This window comes from Lactuca saligna, chromosome 9 (genome assembly GCF_052625555.1).
Source record: "Lactuca saligna cultivar CGN05327 chromosome 9, ASM5262555v1, whole genome shotgun sequence".
Classification (NCBI taxonomy): Eukaryota; Viridiplantae; Streptophyta; class Magnoliopsida; order Asterales; family Asteraceae; genus Lactuca; species Lactuca saligna.
In genome coordinates this window covers 56,331,334-56,338,842 of record NC_136425.1, presented here as the reverse complement: position 1 = coordinate 56,338,842, position 7,509 = coordinate 56,331,334, and positions in this window count along the sequence as shown.

The following is a 7,509-nucleotide window of genomic DNA, read 5'->3' as shown; positions in this document are numbered from 1 at the left end:
TTGGAGACCCTGGAACTCTCTCACCAAACACTGCACCTCAATGGATGATGCAAACTCCTGATCAACACTCCTCACAAGCTCCTTCCAAGTTATCTCAGCCACCTTGCTGATCCCATCTCACGGGTCACCTCCTCCGACCAGTCTCATGCTTGATCCCTTAAGATACATGATGCGAACCCCACCTGTGCTGCCTCGGGGAAAAAACTCATGTGTGGGGCATTCTACATGGCTGCTACCCACCGTCGGCTAGTGATGGGATCCATGACCCTGAAGAACTTAGGCACTCCTCACGCCATGAACTCCCTGAACAAGGGAGCCCGGGCCCCAATATGGCCCGCAACAATCTTGGCTTGGAAGGACCTGAGCCTCTCCTCCATGATCTCCATGCTGCTCTCCTTGACGGTACCAAAAATCATCGGGATAGCATCAAGATGCCACGAGTAACCTCGACTGTGATAAGATCGTGAAACCTCTCATCTATGGGCTATATACCCGAGCCTGAACCTCCCTTGATTCCTCCTCACCGGATAAGGAATTCGAAAAAGATTCCTCCTCACCGGACATCTAAGAACTACCATGTTTGTCATTGCTTCGGGTACAAGTCCTATGCTTTCAGTAGTACGGGCCCAATACTACCTTCCACACCTACCTACACCTTCCCCAAGGCCATAACTGATATCTCTAAATCATCCATTCACAATTCATAACTAAAAAATACAACACTAACTCAGATCCCATTACATATCCATATTATTTTAGAAATTTAGAGTACAAAAAGATAAATGTGAAAACACTAGAGAATGCATGCCACACCATCAAATCGAGCCCTTGCCCTTAGAAGTAAATGAAACATTCAATAAAATTGTAAGCACAAGCTTAGTGAGTTTCCCAATCACAGAAATCATATAATCACATAATTCCATGCTCGTACATAAACATACAAGTTTTCCATGGACTCCCTCCATGGTCTTGAATGGAATTTCATTGGCTACACCCATGATATTATATCCCTGTGCCATGGGCTCCTCCCATGGTCTTGCCATGTGGCATGGGCTCCCCTCATGGTCTACACATAAGTCCATATATAATTCCTGTTAGGATAATAATCCTTTGAAGATCGATTAGATTAAAAATGGATTGCAAGTAAGAACAAAATACAATGATTCAAGGTATGCTAAATGATTATTTTCCACAACCTCAGAAGAACTTGATTCAGAATTTCTACAGTAGAGGCATGATGAGGGTTACAAGAATAATTGTTAAAGTTATGAAACACGATGCATGCATGCAAATTAAATACTCTAACCCTAATAAATGATGGTGGACAAGCCCAAGCCCGTTTACATAAATAGACTAACAAAAACATACAATAACGCAACATAATATACCTAACAATCTCCCCCTTTACATCCATTGAGACGAGAGTCGATCAAGGCTGAGCTCGATTTTTCACTTCAAATACTTTAGGAATGATGCTCAGAAGAGACTTGTGAACCTAAATATACCACATAATCATATCCAAAAAGCACTTCTTATTTCCTGGGCTATTGCCTTTGAATTTATTAATAATTTCTAAAATATACTCAAGGCAAGTAGTGAATTACAGATGTTTATCATCAAGGAAGAAATAGGCCTTATGAAAATCAACATCATTTCATTCTCGTTCCTGAAAAACCACATACCACCCTTCCTTATATATTTTCCCAAGCTTCAACTTTTCAAACCCTTCTAGAGCATCTTTGGGAGGAAAAATAGCTTCCTTTGAAACACATCAACTATTCAACCATCCTTCCAACCTCTTGAACATACGAAACTAACATTACTTTGAGGTGAGCAATAATAGGCTCGTACTTCTATCCGTCTCTCGGTAGTAGGTTGTAAAGCATAATCCAGTCATAAGGATTGCGGCTTGGTAAGTCAGCGATAGTGAATTCGCAAACTTGATTAGCAGAACCTCTCACAACCTTAAACTTTGCATTAGGGAAGCTTTCAGTTTCACTTGGACCTCTGACCTTCATAGCGGTGATCTTGCTAGCACTCCACGTTTCATACTATGGCTTCATGTGCTTGAGATAGAACGAGAAGAGCAGTTGATTGGCACCATTATAAGTGGAAGGGACATTCTCCACTCTGACAAAGGAGCGAAACATGAAGGCTTTTGGAGTAATTAGCAGATCCAGTTGCGAATCTTGTGTATTCTGAAGTTCGAATGACACAACTGGTTCTAGCCAATACTAACTTGGCATACCAATGACTTCGTTCTGAATTCGCTTCAGAGTCCACTTTGGAAATAAAAGCTTTCGGTTTTCCAAAGTAACATGAGCTTCATGTTGTGCTTTCTCTTTCACTTCAGCCTCCCTGATTACTCTTTGATGTTCGTCCATTTTAGCCTCTCGTGTCTTTCTCCTCTTGAGCTTGTTTTCATCAGGCTCTTCATCTTCGCTATTATCAACAATGGGTTCTTCACTAAAAATCATTTCTTTGCCTTTAGGCTTAGATTCGCTCTTGAAAATGTGCTTGACTGAAGGTTTGGGGGTTTTTGTTTTTAGATTGAGACACACCTTCTCCCCCTTGTTTCCGAATGGAGCTAGATTCCGAAACACCATCCAGGCGATTAAGCATTGCGAAAACATGACTTAATTTTCAGCAAGATGTTCTTCACTGTAATAGTGATCATTGAGTCGTGAGTCTCAATGATATCAGAAAGCATACCATTAACTTATGCAATGTAGCTCTTCATAGCAGCTTTCTATGATAATAGATCATTGACCTACTTCTCAGCATTTTCAAGCTTAACAGTGAAGACTTTCACCTTTTCAGTCTTGAGGGCAAGGGCATCCATTATTTTTCTCTCTAATTCCAGATATTCATGAAGCTTTGAGAGTTAAGAAGTAACAGAAGATTGGAACTTGTCATGGTCAGTTGAAGACCACTACGAACCTCTTGAAGTTTCGCGTTTTCAGTTTTGAGTGTGGAGCCCAGGCCAGAAATCACTTCGTTTGCCTTGGCAGTGTTGTACTCAAAGAAGCTTTGGTATTGCTCCATAAAAACTTGAGCATCAGATATTAGTATATCGACTTTTTGGGTAGTTTTGTTGCAGACAGAGGTGGAATCATCAACTGCCTTGTTCATCCTTTCAAGATTGGCAAAATGTTCCTTAGTAACGGTCTCAAGAATAGACTTGACTGTCGCTTGAGAATAATCTTCTATAGATGAGGTCTTTTCAGCATTGAGCAACGAGTCCAATTTCTCATTTATCAGCTTAAGTTGACCTTTCGTGATAAGAGATTCATCATCATTTTCAGTCCTGATGTTGAATGGACTGTAAGGGAATCCCGCAAAGTCGTCATCATCCCCAAAAATCATATCCGGGTCATTGTAGCGAAGAGGGGAAATGAGGGTGTTGAATGACCTGCTGCGAACCTGATGTTCCAGCCCTCACATCAGATGTGTTGATAGAAACAGGAGGCATAACAGATGTTGCTGGTGTGGTTGGTAAATCAGTGAAAATTGGTGGAGGTTGCAAAACAACTATGAGGACAGGTGGGCATGGAGCAATAGAGATAGGCATGGAAATGGTGGTAGTAGGAGAGGGAATTGAGACATTATCAACAAAATCATTAAAAATTGGAACCAAGACAGGAATCTCATCTGTTACCTGAGGAGGAATGGAAATAGGTTGCGGAATCTCTGGTTGAGAAGTTGTTGCAGTACCTTCCGTTTGAATAGGCTCCTCCACTTCAATGCGAACGTCTGAGTGAGATTCAAACTGCAAATGTTCACTTTCACTGGGAGTCGCGGATTTGAACTTGCTTGCTTTCTTCTTTACTTTTTGTTTCTTTGCTAGAGAGGGAATTAAGGCATAAGTGTCAGCTTGTGACTTTTTTTTTCTTGGAAGGACCCTCTTTAGTAGTTTGTTTCTTTTCTCCTTTCTTGTGCCCCTTTTTCCCTCATTTCTTCGGTTGATCAGCTTCATAAATAATGGTGAAACGACCCAAAAATACTACCCAAAAATTTCGACTTTTATTATATCAAAAACCACGAAACTGAGTATCACATAATAAAAACCATAATAAAATACTGTGAGAATAACTGTATCACAACTGTATCCAAACATATCAAGAAACTGAATCAACTCCCAGGATAAAGCTAAAGCTGTGGTGAGTGCGCTGCCATCAACCCGAGCTCTTCCCTTTGCTTGCGGAAGTACCTGAAACCAAAAATGAAACTGTAAGCACGAAGCTTAGTGAGCTCCCCCAAACTACTACATACCATATAAACATATAAAGCATATATTGGGGCCTTGCCCCCTCCATCGAACCGAAGTCCGAAGCTGACTGACTGGGACCTTGTCCCCTACATCGGACCGAATACCGAAGCTGACTGGCTGGGACCTTGTCCCCTACATCGAACCGAAGTCCGAGGCTGACTGACTGGGACCTTGTCCCCTACATCGGACCAAAGACTGAAGCTGACTGGTCGGGACCTTGTCCCCTACATCGAACCGAAGTCCGAAGCTGACTGACTGAACACAACATATCATAACCTATCAACTAACATAAGCACACAAATCCTGTCTGAGTCACGGAGGCGTCGAACACACTAACTACTGCATTGGACCGAAGTCCAGAAACTACGGCTAACTGAACGGGCCGACATTGTGGCCTTAGACCCGTTCCTACTGGAAGGAAACTCACCTCGTGAACTGGCTGCTGTGTGCACGGCTCTAGAAACTAACTGCTGCTGCTCCGGTATCTCCCCGGCTACAATTCCATAACACACACAATCAGATACTAAACATTGCATTGGGTAAAATGACTCTTATACCCCTGATCAAAGTCAACTCTCCTGATCAAGTCAACCTACAGTTGACCCGACTCGCCGAGTTGGGCCGCCAACTCGTCGAGTCCCTAATCTCACTTCTCAACCCTACTCGTGACTACTCGTCGAGCATGGCATCGACTCGACGAGTACCCTCTCGATTTAAAAACCCAGACAATCTGCATCTGACTCGTCGAGCCATATGAACAACTCGACGAGTTGTTCTTCGATCTATGAAGATTGCCCTGGACTCGCCGAGTTGTATGAATAACTCGTCGAGTCCCACCATAACCGAGTCTACCCTTCGACTCACTGAGTCCACCCTACCGCTCACTGGCCTCCACTCAGAATCCCTCAAAGGGTAAAGATCGGGGACTTGCGACCGGACTCGCCGAGTCCGAAGAACGACTCGCCGAGTCACATGCATGCAAATCCTAAAAACTCGATTCTAATCAAAACCACCGCATACACTTTATAGATCTGAGCTTCCTTCGTCCGATTATTACGTAAAGATTCTATCTTTACGTGTCTAAAAGCATCAATGAAGATTATAAGGCTTAAAAAGCATGATAAAGGCTAGATCTAAGGTTCTTACGCAAAGCAACTTGAAAAAGGCAATAGATCCGGGCTCTACAATTCCTAAATGAACAGATCTATGGATATATCGACCTAATAAGGCATCCATACAACTATAAGGTTGGAAAAAGCATCAAACTAGCCTTATAAATGATCTAATGGAAGTTTTTAAGCATAAAACAGAGGGATTCTGAGAAATACCTCAATTTACTCTGATTTTGACCTTGGATCTTTGCTCTACACCCCTTCTCCTTGTTCCTTTCTCCTTCTTCTTCTTCAAGCCTTCAAGAATCCACACAAAAATACCTAAATCAATCAAGGAATGGATTAGGGTTCTCACAACTCTCTCTTAGGGTGAAGGAGGCGAGTTTAGGGCACATAACATTGCTTAAATAGCGAGCAACCCGGGGATTTAGGGTTTCATCCTGGCAGACAGACTCGCCGAGTCCCGAATATGGACTCGCCAAGTCGCCGACTAACACGTGCACGAAAACTCGACCCTACTCGACGAGTCAGTCCATAGACTCGTCGAGTCCCTCCATAAAACATCTAAATAAATGCCATGGGAACAACATACCAGAGATGGGGCGTTACAAATGGATTGCATCTCCAGCGTCAAAGGATGAAAGTCGGAGACAAGGAGTTTCCTGTAAGCTTCAAGAATTTTGCTAGCCGCTGGAACATCACGAAACATAGCCTCTAGAATGGATGAAACAAACAAAAACTTTGAATTATCAGCAACTATAATGTTTGTGGTATGAAAAGTGGAGATGGCAGACATGAAAAAGTCTTGCATTACTGGAAGGTTGTGCTTATCGATTTCCCTCTTAATAATGATTTTCCAGAATCGAGCACAAAGAGATCTCGTTGTATCTTGTGGATAAATGGGTGCTTTGTACCACTTGAGCCCAAAGAACAACTCCAAAATCGATGTTATTCCATTGTAGAGTCCATACAAAATTGACATAAACAACTTGCTAGCGCAATCCGATCCAGTGACACGCTCTGAGAAATTTTAAACAAGAGAGTGAAGAGCCCATTCCATTGTGGTGGCAGAATGGGATTTCTGAGGTTTGAAATTTTAGTTAGGGTTTCTTCGTACTCCATTTGATAGAACATCTCCATGGTGGCAGTAATGGAGATGGAGTCAGGATCTATCATATCAGCAGACTGAGCAAACCCTAACAATGAGCAAAATCGAGACTTATTAGTGGAGGTTTTCTGGTTGTGGACTTCAAACGTGATGCGCTATTCTTCCTTGATGTAGAAAGTGGTGGAGTAAGCCTTCGACAGGAGTGACATTGAAATGATTTCTAATGTGGTTAATGCTTTGACCAATAGTGAGTACTTCAAGCATTCAACGATAGGAAACATGTAGCTGTCGTATTTGAGAAGATCGAGATAGAGAATTAGGTTTTGATTTTTCTTGATGTTGAGAAGGAATGACTGCACTGTGTGTTCATGAACAGAAGGAGTTTCAGAAGATCCCACCGTTGATGAGTTCTTGAGGATGAAGATGACGAATAGTAGAGAGAAGTTTTATCTCCAAAAATCTTTGAGTGTTTGTGAGTGGTAAAGAGAGAGGTAGCGTCAAAATCCCTTTATACCATTTGTTTGGTGAGAGAATTCTGGAGAGAAAGTATATCGATTACTAAAACGACACTTGAAAAAGCGTGATATGACAACTGTGACATCAGTAACGTGTGCCAGGCGGCGGAAAAGAAGCATCAGTTTAAATTTTCACACGCCCATTTGAATTCTTATCCACAATAGTACCGCTTCTGTTTCTCCCCTTTCGCTTTTTGAGCATATATCACCATTCGCACCGAAAACAAACTTTCAGATTTAGGCAAACTTGAGTTGACCTGTGAAACTGAAAAGATAGTAAGTACCATGAACCAAACTTTGGAAAATCACAAGGATCTTCGTGCTAAAGTGTGCCAAAGATAAAGAACTAAATCAAAGCATATGTGTGGGATTTTTGTGATGTCTATTTGAACACACGCAACTCTGGATCCCGGGAAAAGATCTCTTCCTTCAAAGGAAAGAGAGACTAAAAAGTGTCTGTGTGGTACCCCGTTGAATTACGATCTCATGTTTATTGAGAAACAG